The sequence below is a fragment of the Thermobia domestica genome, chromosome 4, assembly GCF_964235325.1.
Source record: "Thermobia domestica chromosome 4, izTheDome1.hap1.1, whole genome shotgun sequence".
NCBI lineage: Eukaryota > Metazoa > Arthropoda > Insecta > Zygentoma > Lepismatidae > Thermobia > Thermobia domestica.
Window position 1 is genome coordinate 285,729,128 of NC_137457.1, and position 13,538 is coordinate 285,742,665.

Consider the following 13,538-nt stretch of genomic DNA (forward strand, 5'->3'; position numbering starts at 1 on the left):
TTCATTTTTCTCTTATGTGAGCAATTAATTTAACAAATTTACATTGTGAAAGTTATAGTTCATATGTTGCCCGTAACGGATAATCTTGTTAAGATATATGATCTATAAATAAATTAAAATAAATACTGTAACTCAATTTGTGTTTGAGCAAAAGCGGATTAAACATTGTAACAAAAAATATGTTTTTCTTTGTATGTTATACGTTAAATAGTCTTTGAAATAATTTGCATGCAAGTAACATGGTTACAATAGAAAGGGATGGGAAAAAGTCGTTATCGTAAAAAAAAAAAAAAAAAAAAAAAAAAGTTTCTGAGTTTCATTTGACTTACACGTACCATAATTCCACATATCAAGAAAGAAATCTTTCGAATAAGAAGTTCTACTTGGTCTGTTTGTCAATCCATATGTTCGTAATTGTGGAGGCTACATCGTTCGACGTAACATGTTCAATATTATTATTTATTTATTTCTTAACACCGTTCTTTCATTTTTTGTTGAATTTTCGTCCCTTCTTCCACATAAAAATAAGGGTAATTTACTGGAAAGTCAGAAATTTCATTTCATCTCACATAAAAGTGTGCATCCGGCGGGAGCTCATGTGGTTCGGATTTCACGTTAATCAGTAGGTCCCGTTTCAGCAGCGAGGATAAATGAAAGATGGACTTCCAGCTTAAATTGGAATCCGAATTATATGACTTCCCGCTGGAAATCGAACTCGGATCATCCATGCCAAAGACGCGAGTGTTAACCGCTTAGTCACGAGGGAGTTCTAGAGATATGGAAAACGGTAATAGATAGCGAGAAGGTGTTATTTTTTTTATATATGTACCGTGTCTTGCGAAAACGGACTAAGCGCCACTTTCATACTTTTAAGAAAATTACGTATAAAGGTTGATGTCCAACATTAATGTAGCCGTAATCAAAAGTGAAATTATGTTTCTTTTTCTGGGAAAGGTGTTGGTTTTCCTCTCTTTTTGATTGTGCAAAACGTTCTAATGCGTATCAGTAACCAAGCGTCGCATTTACGTGGATTTTCAAAGTTTGGCGCTTAGTTCATTTTTGCATAACATGGTACATATATGGTCAGCGTCTGAAGATAGGTTCTATCTCCGACCTTGTCTTTATGTAAAAATCGGAAGCTATGTACATATGCTACAACTTCCAGTTTCAATTCTCATCCTTTTAGAGTAAAAATGGTAATAGATACCGAATAACTGTCATTTCATACTGATTCAGTGCCTCAACACCGGGTTCTATAGGGTGTCTTAAAAAGAACGCAAATTATGAAATCCCCGCCATTTCGGTTCTAATAAGTCCGCAGCACTGAAAAGTTACACGATGGTCATCTGTTGTCTTTAGTGGACGCGGAGTTCGTGGTTAGATTAGTTACGGAGCGCCTGGTAGCACAATAATCGTCATTGTTTTCTGTACGGGTAGGAATGGAGCACTTCTCGATGGAACAGCGTGTTGTCATAGTGAACACATATAACAAATGTCTTAAAGCGCTCCATTACTAACTGTACAAGAAAAAAGTTGACGACCATTCGCAATTCGGTGTTCCATGACTACGAACCACAAAGACAGATGAAAATCGTGTAACGTTCAGTGCTGCAATCTTACTAGAACAGAAATGGTGGGAATTCCATAAGTTGTGTTTTTCATGGAACACCCTCAATCTTATTTTTCTACTGAAACCGGAAGTACTAGATATATAACATCCTGTTTTCATATTGAATTCATATAATTTGGAAGTTTACCATAGTTTTACAATGTGGAACGAAACTCACTTGTAGCAGTGTTGTGTACATCACGTCAAGGAGTTTGGTCTCTATACCATGATATTTTTTCAATTAATATTGTAAAACTCTGTCCCATATAGGGTGTACGTAGAGCGAGGTAATAAAAAGTGTGTCCGGAATCGACTCCCACAACCGGCTTTTATTATAAAATTCCACTAATTAATAGTATTTTTACAAAAATACTACAAAGATATTTTCTCTATACTTATGAGGTTAGAAACAGGTAGTCTTTGACCGAGAGGTAGCAGACAGGATCTCCACGAAACCTCGTAGCAGGCTAGGCAGAGTGGCGAAGGATTCCCCAAAGCTCCGTGACAAGCAGTGAGGAGGTTAGTGATTGCAGAGCCCCGAAGCAGGCTAAGCAATTGGGTGTAGGATTCCCGACAGAACCCCGAAGCAGGCTAAGCCAGATGAAAGGAAAAGCTTAGAATCCCGAAACAGACTAGAGGCTTGGGGTTAGGTTACTTCTAATGTTCCGAAGCAAACAATAGGAGGGATACCAGTGTAAACTGGTACTGATCTGCTGTCGGCTGCCGAATTTATAGATCTCCACAAACACCGTGCTCGTGGGTTTTCTCGGGGTTCTCCCGTTTCCTCCCACTTTCTTTATTCCACCATTTCATTCATTTCTCATCTTCACCGTCTCCTTTAGCCTAACCGGCATAACCGTGGGACGTAAAACTTACAGATTTCATTTTCATTTTACAGATCTCCAGATTGCGGTGGCGCTGCTGCTCAGATGTCGTCGTCTGCTTCGTGGGAGGAGCCAGAAGTCCGTCGTCTTCTGGTTGTAGTGGATCCATGTGGTGCGTAGTATCTTCACGTAAAACCATGTTTGTGGTGTTTATAAACATAAGCGTAAAATGTTGTTTGTACACAATACCACATGGGATGTTACAATATTGAAACCGGAAGTACTAGTATATTTTCAGTATTTTCAGTTTTAATAGAGACTAGCCTTTGGAGGCTCCGCCCCCAGACCCCCGCGTTTGCTTAGCCTACGGCCTCGCACCGCTTAAACCCACAATTCTACCGAGTTTCAAGTTTCTTTTCGTATTTCAAATACCAAATAGATACGATTTTATATCCCAAGAAAACTCCCATTTAAATATCATGGAAATTTTTCATTTCTCCTTTAGACCCCCTATAAACTAAAAATATTCAGTATTGACAATTTTTCTGTAGGTTACTCCCGGAAGGATAGAATCATGCCAAATTTCATCATTGTAGCCCTACGGGAAGTGCCTAAAGGTTTTGCAATGTAGAAGATGTCCCATATAAATAACTTGGAAAATATTTTTTAATTTCCCATAAAACCACTTTAAAGTTGGAAATTTTTATTTTTGGTGATTAACTTAGGTAACGCTAACGAACACGTACATGGAATTATAAGTTAATATTCCAATTCCAAGTGCTTACAATATGAGATAATAGGACCAAAAAGACACCCCTTTTAATAACATGGGGAATTTCTTCATCCACCCTTAGACCTCCTAAAACTTAGAAATATTCACTTTTGGCAATTTTCCTGTTAGTTAGTCCTGAAAAGCTACAATCGTGCCAGATTTCAATTTTTCACGTCAACAGGAAGTACCCGTCATTTTACGTCAGTGAGCGAGTCCAAGTAATTTTATATATAAAAATGAAATGAAATCTTTGAGTTTTACATCCCACGGTTATGCCGGTTAGGCTAAAGGAGACGATGATGATGAGTAATGAATGAATTGGTGGAATGAAGAAAGTGGGAGGAAACGGGAGAACCCCGAGAAAACCCACGCACACGGTGTTTGTCCACCACAACGCTCACTTGGCGGGGGCCGGGATCGAACCCGGGACCCCAAGCACCAGAGGTGAACGCTCTATCACGGAGCCACCGCGGCTTCAATTTTATATATAGTTAGGATATGAAAGTAGAGATAAAATTCTATTCTTGAGGACACTTAATTGATCGTAAAAAAAAATCCGCTTTTCGCTCTCTATTACCGTTTTAATGCTATAGCGATCAACGTTAAAACCGAAAGTGGTTGATTTCTTGTACTTCCGGTTTGAATGGAAGGTTAAGAGAGAAAGTATTACATATTCTTAGAACACTAAATTGATTCCGAGAAAACCGCTTCTCACTTCCTCTGATCGATTTTACTCTATGTAGATCAAATTTTGAAACCGGAAGTTGTGGTGCATTTTATGACTTCTAGCTTTAGTAGAGAAGTGTATTCTTGGGATGCTTAATCGCCTACGGGAAACTGCTTCTCACTATCGATTAATGTTTATATTTTATAGTGATCAACGCTAGAACTGGAAGTGTATGATTTTTATTTACCACTTCCGGTTTGAACATCATCTCCACCAACTGACTCGATTCCTAACTTTTAACAGTGATCCGAGTTTTGAAGTCGGAAGGTGTATCAGGAACCATGACCAATTTCCAGACGATGTGCCACTTCATTAATAGTCATTTGTCTGTCTAATAGAACCATGTCACGTGCACTCTCAATGGTATCATCGTTTGTGGCCGTAGACGGTCGTAAGGCCCCTTCCTTGCGCGATCATTTTTGAAGTTTTCAATCCATTCGTACAGACTCCGTCGCGGCAAGATACTGTCCCTGTATTGTACCGAAAGTCTTCGATGGATTGCGGTCCCTGATACACCTTCCTTCCGACCACAAAACCCGGATCACTGCTCGTTGTTTCTCTTTGGTGCACACTTCTAATGGAGCGGCCATTATCTATCTGCAACAAAAGGAAGACAAATGGAGGAATAAAATAAACGAGGACAGAAGTTAGTATGAACAATGTAAGAAGAGTTATGTCAAAATTGCGGACAATTCTTGACACCCTCGTACACCTTGTCTCCCGAACGGATGGCAGTACAGATGAAAAGACAGGGTTAAGTGGGATACGGACAAAATTTCGCGACCGAAACATCGCCGCCCATAATCTCGCCGACCAAAACCTCGCGGGACAAAATCTTGCCGGGCCAAAACCTCGCCGCCCAAAACCTCGCGGGACAAAATCTCACCGGGCCAAAACCTCGCGGGACAAAATCTCGCCGTGCCAAAACCTCGCGTGGCCAAAACCTCGTCGCCTAAAACCTCGCGTGGTCAAAACCTCGCCGCGAATGAAACTTTTCTTTAAAATTTACCCAATGAGTTTCTTAATATGCAATTCCACATTACAAATAATAATAATAATAATAATAATAATAATAATAATAATAATAATAATAATAATAATAATAATAATAATAAGAAGAAGAAGAAGAAGAAGAAGAAGAAGATACAAAACATTGTGTGCGTGGGCTTTCTCGGGTTATTCCCATTTCCTCCCACTTTCTTTATTCAATCATTTCCTTCATCCTGGTCATCTACGTCTCCTTTAACCTACAGGACATAATCAAGGGGCGTCGTAAAAACTCATATATTATTTCATACTTTCATAAATATTATTAGATTTTTGTTAAAATTTTAAGTTTTTGGATGTCCCAAAGTTCAAGAAACTAACCCCGTTATTTGTTATTACTTTCCTTATGCAGACTTTCTTTCCCTATAACCAGTTTAAAAACATCCTGTCGCCCTACCTTCACATTGAAATCCTCTAATACAGAAATAGAATTTTCATATGGTATCGCGGGACGTGGTCAAATACCCGTGACACTTCTTCTGAAACAGTGTCTTTTATACCGTCATCCTTATCATCTGTTGGAACATTTACATTTTGGTCAGGCGAGATTTTGGGTATGGCGATATTTTGGGGCGCGAGGTTTTGGAAGACGAGGTTTTGGCAAGGCGAGGTTTTGGCCCGGCGAGATTTTGGCCGGCGAGGTTTTGGCCCGCGACGTTTTGAGCGGCGAGGTTTTGGCCAGGCGAGATTTTGTCCCGCGAGGTTTTGGGCCGCGAGGTTTTGGCCAGGCGAGGTTTCGGCCCGGCGAGATTTTGGGCCGCGAGGTTTTGGGAAGCAAGGTTTTGGTCCGCGAGGTTCTGGCCGCGAGGTTTTGTACCCAAACCAGTTAAGTATATAAGGGAGATTTGTTGAACCAGTCTCCTTAAAAGAAAAGAACAATTGTACGCATTAGAAACTAATCGTAGTAAATTTTTTCTGTAAAATAGATCTGCCTCTATATTAACAAGTTATCTGCACGAATATTTCAACAGCGATGATTATTCACACAGAACACAAAACAAGTTGGTTTAGTACTTTCTCACCAGCAAACACTCTGATAGGTAAGCTAATACGTTACACAGTACATAGTAAGAGCGTGTTAACTTCTTTTTCTTCGCAATACATTTTAACAAATTTATTCCTGAGAGTTATGGTCCATATGTTTCGCTTAAGAGACAATCTTGTTTAAAATATGATTCATAAATAAATTAAAATATAAATATATACATATATTTAAAACTGAAATTGTATTTGACCTGTAAGGATTAAGTATGGGTAACAAACAAACAAATAGTGCTCGCTTGTTCTCCATGTGTGGGCTACGAATTTATTGTTTGCCATTTAATCTCTTAACATTGTTGGTAACATATAATATGCCTATACTATCTCAAGAGATAATTTGCATTGAATAGCATGGACGAGTTTTGTTTCTCATAGTTGCAACACCTCGAGACTAGGTATAACATTATCTTTTGCGTTGTGAAACGATTATCCCAAGCCTTTCGTATTTATGCTTGTGACCGATAAGGGCTGTTCAAGTGTTCATTTAATACTCAGGAATTGATGCTCTATTCAGAATTAAACGTCACAGGAATGACTTATCACCTATTCGTGCTTGTCCCTTTCAAACTGATTCTAACGTTTGTTGCCATCTCTGGAAAGAGTGCGGTTGTACAATTGCCTGATTTGTCTTGTCATGTAATCGTCAATATCCTGAATAATATCAAATTGTATCTCTTGTAAATTGTATTTCAGTGTAGAGAAATGGAAAAAGGTGCATACTAGAGCTTAAGAGCCTAACACACTAAAAATAATACAAAATATACTATTTTTCTTTTGCTTATTTTTCGTAAGTGAAAGGAGGAAATGAAATGCAACTTACCACAATCTATATATATAAAAGAGAACGTACAAAATCCTTTGTCCGCTCATCACGCTAATACGGCTGAACCAATTTCTTTCATTTTTGGGGGGTTATTAGGATTTGGACCCTAGATGGTTTTTATCATATCACTTTAATTTTTAATTACCAGTGTCTTGAGATAATTGACCATTCAAGTGTCCATAACGTACAAATCCTTTGTTATTAATTCATCATAGGTAAAAATAAACTTATTTATATGCAACCCGCATGACCGTGTCACTCGGCGGGTTAACATAAATGACAGGCGATATACAGCGGAAAATAGCTTGAATCTTCTGTTTAAAATTTTTTAATTGATTTGCTTATTTTTACAGACACTTTTACAATATGCCAGCACCGGGATGACCGCAGCGAAGCGGGGCGGGTTAACATAAATGACAGGCGATATAATGTTAAGATTTACTGCAATCTTCTATGGTTTTTATCATATCACTTGAAAGCGAAAAAGTAAAAATTATCTAAGTAACAAAGTTTATTGCATTCCGGGGTGACCGCAGCGAAGCGGGGTGAACGCTGCTAGTCATACATAATGTTAACTACTTTTTAAATAATAGTTATACTTAGTTTTTAATAAACAAAATAGTTTTAACACACAGTTATTAAAATTAAATAATAATATTATTTGAAAAGTAGTTCACAGGATTCCAAAACAACATGATACATAATCAAAAGCAGTTCAGTTCGTCCTTCTAGTCGGTGCCTTATTTTAGATTTTGGGGGAAATGTTTTTCTGGTAACACTGTAATTTCTATGGATGGCAATACTGAAAATTCTTTAGGTTCATATTTTCGGTTGTAGAATAACATTATCTATGATTGTAGTAAGTTCCATTTCATGATCTCCCTGCTCTTATGGAAAACAAGCAAGAAGTTTTGTATTATTTTTAGTATGCCAGAATCTTAACCTGGCAGTGGGGAGGTAGGGATGTTATTTTTGACCAAGAAGTTTAGCATGAAATTCAATATGATAGGCAAGAAACTCTTATAGTTTCTTAAAATAAAGAAAAAATATGAAACATTTTTTGTTTCAAGAATCTTTTTGAAAGATGATAGCAAAAAATTGTATTTTGCTGTGATTTTTTTTTATTTATAATAAAATAAATAGTTTAATTACAAGTACTCATTATTTGTTGAAAAGTTTAGTTGTTCAAAACATAACAATCTATCAGGTTGTTCGACTTATATTATTTTATCAGAATATTATCAGAATTTTTTTGAATCGATTACCAAAATTTTATTTTATTTATTTATTTATTCATTATTATTATTATTATTATTATTATTATTATTATTATTATTATTATTATTATTATTATTATTATTATTATTGTTTCCTATAAACATTAGGTTATAGCGTCAAATGCAGGCAGCTTGGTTGTTTGTTTATTAATTCTATGACGAGATAAACCGCCTTATGCAGAGTCGTTTCGACGTATGATTAGCGTCATACTAAACAACCGACTACTGCAGGAGACTTATGTTACTCTTTACTATATCACTAATCACGTTTCAAAACGACTCTGCATAAGGCCCAAAATCTTTAAAGTAACTTTCTTTTCTGTTTATCTTAGAATGACGCAATGGACACCTACTGAGTAAAATAATGTACTTTTGCCAGAATCGAAAGGTTGTTATTGCAAGAATTGCAAGAAACAACCGTTCTCGTAAAACACTATTGATTCTATTCATTAAATAACTTTTTTTGTTTTCCTAGCTTACTGTAAAAATCGCCAATTCTGAGTGGAATGCATTCCGCAAGGAAGAAATTAAAAATGTGAAGTTATAACTTGCTGCAACGGAGCGCCGCGTAGTGTCACCGCCACGAACTAGGTGAAAGGCGCAGTTGCAGGAAGATGAGAAAATGAATACGACGATTAGAAGTCTTTTTAATATAATGCTGCAATAACAGGGAATGTTATTACAGGATTCTCACGTCAGGTGTATAATTAGAGGAAATTTGACATCATTATTAAGATTTTTATGATGTCGAAATACTGGCTATCAAATATAAGTGAGCAGGATTTTGTTAAAGAATGCTGACGCTAAATATAGTTGGTTACTTTTGCTCTCACAGTGCCTCTGGCTAATGTTTTCAACTGTTTCATAGCACAATATGCGAATTATAGAATACCTTCCTATGTAAGTTACTATTAGCTATATATTATTGGTTCATATTTTATTTAAATCAAACGTAAATTTTAAGATTAATCTCCTTGAGGAATATTCATAGACTATTATTTAAATTAAAGTAGACAGGTAATAAATGTAATAAAATGGTCGATAGCCCGAATCGTAGTTTCTCATTTGTTGACTAGTGATATCGCAAAAATTACACTGTATCTTCTTAATTACAAAAAAAAAAAAAAAAAAAAAAAAAATAAATAAATAAATAAAAAAATAAAAATAAAAATAAAAAGTACATAATGAGCCGCATTATACTTTAACTGATATAAGGAGGGTCAACTTGACCCTATGGATACAACTAAAGACAATTTATCAACGGAGTGGAATTTTCCGACTTTTTTCTTAAAGTTTAGTTTAACACCGTTGCGCACCCAGAAAGCTTTGCGGGGAGGTTCAAGACTATAAGCCACTCCCACTATGTCTATGTAGTATTAAACGAGCATTATTCTTTACCCGAAAAGACGACAGGTAATTGTAAATTCCAGCCATATTTTCAGAAGGAATATGATAGAACTAGATTGGAAGAGTACAAATGAACTGTAAGATGAAATTTTCATGCTACATCCATAATTTCCCTGTTAATCAAGTATAGTTTTATTGAGAAAGTGTACAAAAGTATGTTGACTTAGGAAGTTTGGGGGGGGGGGTCTCGGAAGCAGTGGAACCCTCCATAGCTGTTCTCCTGGTTTAATAACCCATAATTATGCTACCAGACAATGGTAGTGAGATGGATTATAATGATGGAAATGGGAGGAAACAGGAGAATCCCGAAAAAACGCACACGGCATTTGTTCACCACAAAGTAGCTGGTGCTGTGATTGAACCAGGAACCTCACGTGCCAGAGATGAGTCCTCAACCATTGAGACACCATGGCCCACTCTGTCATCTGATTTTAATTCTCAGACCTTCCAGTCCACAGTGTTCTCTAGTTACTTTCTAAGTATATATATAGTATCTTTTTTTTGTACCTTCTTTATTTAAAGTATCTAATTCTCTAAATCAGTAATTTCTAATTGAATGTTCGATGACGTCACGGTTGCTCATTCCCTTCTCAGTAAATCACACCGAACGGACAAGGAGCAAGTAGGAAAACCTGCTGTTTCTGTGCTGTTTCTCATTTTTAAAAACGACATTGTTGGCAGGCAAGAATAAAGAATAGGAAATCAGTTGCGTAAATGATGCGTAATCGAGTCGGTGTCAAACAGGAGGAGGGAGAAAATAGAACAGCTGACTAGCTTTCGATACCTGGGTAGTATAATCAGTGATAATACGGAATACGGACGAGATATAAAAGCAAAGGATAGGAATGGCGAAAGAAACCTTCAGGAGCAAGAAAATGCTATGTTGTGGGATCTTGAATAAAGAGTTGAGAAAAGTACTTATAAAGTGCTTCGTGTGGAGTATTGTACCGTATGGGTTAGGAACATGGACATTACGCAAAAATGATGAAAAACAACTGGAAGTTTTCGAAATGTGGATGTGGAGAAAAATGGAGAGATTAGTTGAGTCTAGTGGAAACGAATGAGAGGGTGTAAGAAAGGGTGGGAGAAAAAAACAATTTTAGATATTATTAAGAAGAAGAGAAACTGCTTAGGACATTGGCTAAGAAGGGACTGTATCATAAGGATATGATGGTAAGAAAGAGAGGGAGAGGGAGAAGAAAACTACAAGTGATGGACGATGTCAAAACACAAAAATCGTACATGAAGACGAAGAGGTTAGCGGAAGACCGTGGAGCATGGAGGCTTGTCAGTGGCGGCTAGTGACCTGTCAATATTGGCAGAATACCTTTGATGGTGATTATGATGATGATGATGATCCCTCAACTATTTTGACGACCATTATTTCATGTAAGTGAAAACAAGTTAATAGAAACTACGTACATTTCTGTAATATTTACATATTGAGCAGTCTATACACTCACGTCCGTTACCACAGAAAAAACAAACATAAAACTGATGTACTTAACAATGTTATGTCCTTAAGTTGTTAAACGTAAGGTTGTTCCTATTTTGAGATGAAACATCTTTCTTTGTTGGTGCTAAGATTTCCTCATGCATCCACAGAGGTTCATGGTGAGACTTTCATATTAACTCGGATTACAACTCTTGTAAATCTAACAACTTCGACAACATCGGAATTTTTCTGAAGAATGACCTCAAGGCCCCCCCCCCCCCTTCCTTAACGGAAAGCTATCAGAGAAAGCAGAAAGAGCTTGATCTTGCCAAAATCGTCATATAACAAGATAACGTTCAATCCACGATTCCCTGCGAGTAATCAATGGGAAATTTTGAAAGAAAATGGGAAATTTGAAAACAATGTAATACAAGGCATTAAAAAAATCTTCAGATACATGGAGTAAGCTTTTAGTTACTCTTTGAAAAAACAATCTACTTATACTTAAAACCTTTCACAATTTCTAAAAATACTCCCACTAAGGTTGTCAATTTAGCCACTTTGTAGCTAGATATGGCCATTTTAAGAGCCTGACTAGTCACAAATTTTCGAAAAAGCCACTAGTGGCTCTTCTAGCCATATGTTTTACGTTTTTTTAAAGTCATTCCTAGCCATTTTCTAAATTTAAAAACTTTTTGTTGGGTTCTGTGCATCATTTTGCTATCTTTGGTTAGATTGAAACAGTTTCAGTCAGATTCAAGTTTGTGTGCGCACAAAGTTTGTAAGGCAGAGTATAAAGGAATACTGCTGAAGTATTTTTTGTAACTGGTCATGTATATATCTTCTTTCTTTTCTTCATTAATATTCTGTTACGTGTGTTATTAATAGTAATTAGTGTGAATAATAAATTTCAAAAATCGCAAAACCTTAGTACATTCCAAAGAATCGAATGGGAGAATCTGCCAGAATTTAAAGATCGGATTCAGCCTGTCCCAACAGACAATACTAAAGTATTTGTAAAACAGGAACGAGAGCTAAAATGTTTGACTTAAAAATACATACAGGGTGGTCCAAAAGTAGGTATACACTGCCTTCCTGTACTTTATATAATTTCTTATTATTATCAAACAGGTAGACCTAGTTTCTTTATTATTTGTTCTTAACGTCTTTTTACTTATAACTTAAGCCCGGAACAGTTGAAGCAAATAAATCCATAAACTAGAAAGTTATACTTGATCAATGCATGGGTGTATACCTACTTTTGGTCCACCCTGTATATAAACAAATTAATCAACACATTTCTGCAGCAATGTCGTTTATCAGTAAATGACAAACGAAACTTAGTTTTCAGCCTAGACCTTCACTCTGGTAGTAATAAGGCAAAAACGAAACTTTCACTCTGTATTGATGCGCATTTATCACTAATTACTAATGATTATTTGCCATAGTTATTTACTTCTAAGGGACTGCAAAACTCCGAACATTCGTTTGCATAGTTTTCTAGTCATTTGTGGTCATTTTTAGCTATTGATTTTAGCCACTTTTTCTAGTTGGATGTTGGCAACACTACTCCTTTATAAAAGGTGCATTTGGCAGTGTTGCAAATTTGGGGTAAACGTCGCTAAATCTAGGGAATTCGACTTCCAGAATAGGGACATAAAAATAATATTTCCGATTAATTACTTTTTTTGTGATTTTTGAATGACGATTTGGCGACTTATTGACAAACGACTTTTGTATTGTGAACAAAACAAGGACTATTCGTTGGAAACACTTTTTATATGTTCCTTTTCCTTTTACTTATTTGAATCAACCCAAGCGTCATTGAGTTCGGCAAATATACATCCTATATTGTGTGTGAAATCTTGAGAATCCCGCTTTGTTTTCTGATAGGCTACATTTTGCCCTCTTAACTGGAAATGATTTTAACCTTCAATGTCATTTAGAGTTTGCAGATCTTCCGTTGAGACGTACAAATAATGCAGCATTACCGATCTCTAAAAGCTCAAGTAAACGGTGAAATGGGTGTAGGTTTTTCCTTTGTGAACTTTTGAGTTTTATGTGCTTTGTCTAATATATTTGTTTTATTTGAATTGATATTGATCATAAAGTAAAACAAATATATTGTACTAAAAGGAGATAATTATCATGGTACTGTGTTATATATAGGCGCGGATCCAAGGGGGACTGTAAGGGCTATAGCCCCCCTTACAGGGGCGAATCCAGGGAGCGATCGGGGCGATCGCCCCCCAGAAGAAGAAACTTTTTAAAATTTTATATATAAATAAAACCCATCCCAGAGTTTGGAGCTCTTAAAAGTAGCTCTAAGTATAAGTATTACAACCAACCGCCCCCTCAGAAATCCGTCCTGGATCCGCCCATGCCCCCTTAACGCCCAGGTATATATACTAGATAAAATGGGCTTCAATCCTGCTTTACTCTGGATAAAGCTGTAAACTATGGTTTAGCCCCTCCCTTGATCATACTCTGGACCCGCCACTGCATATATAGGAGCAGAGAAAGACGGAATATCATGAAAATTTTTTTTAGCGACTTTTCACCCAGATTTGAGTCAT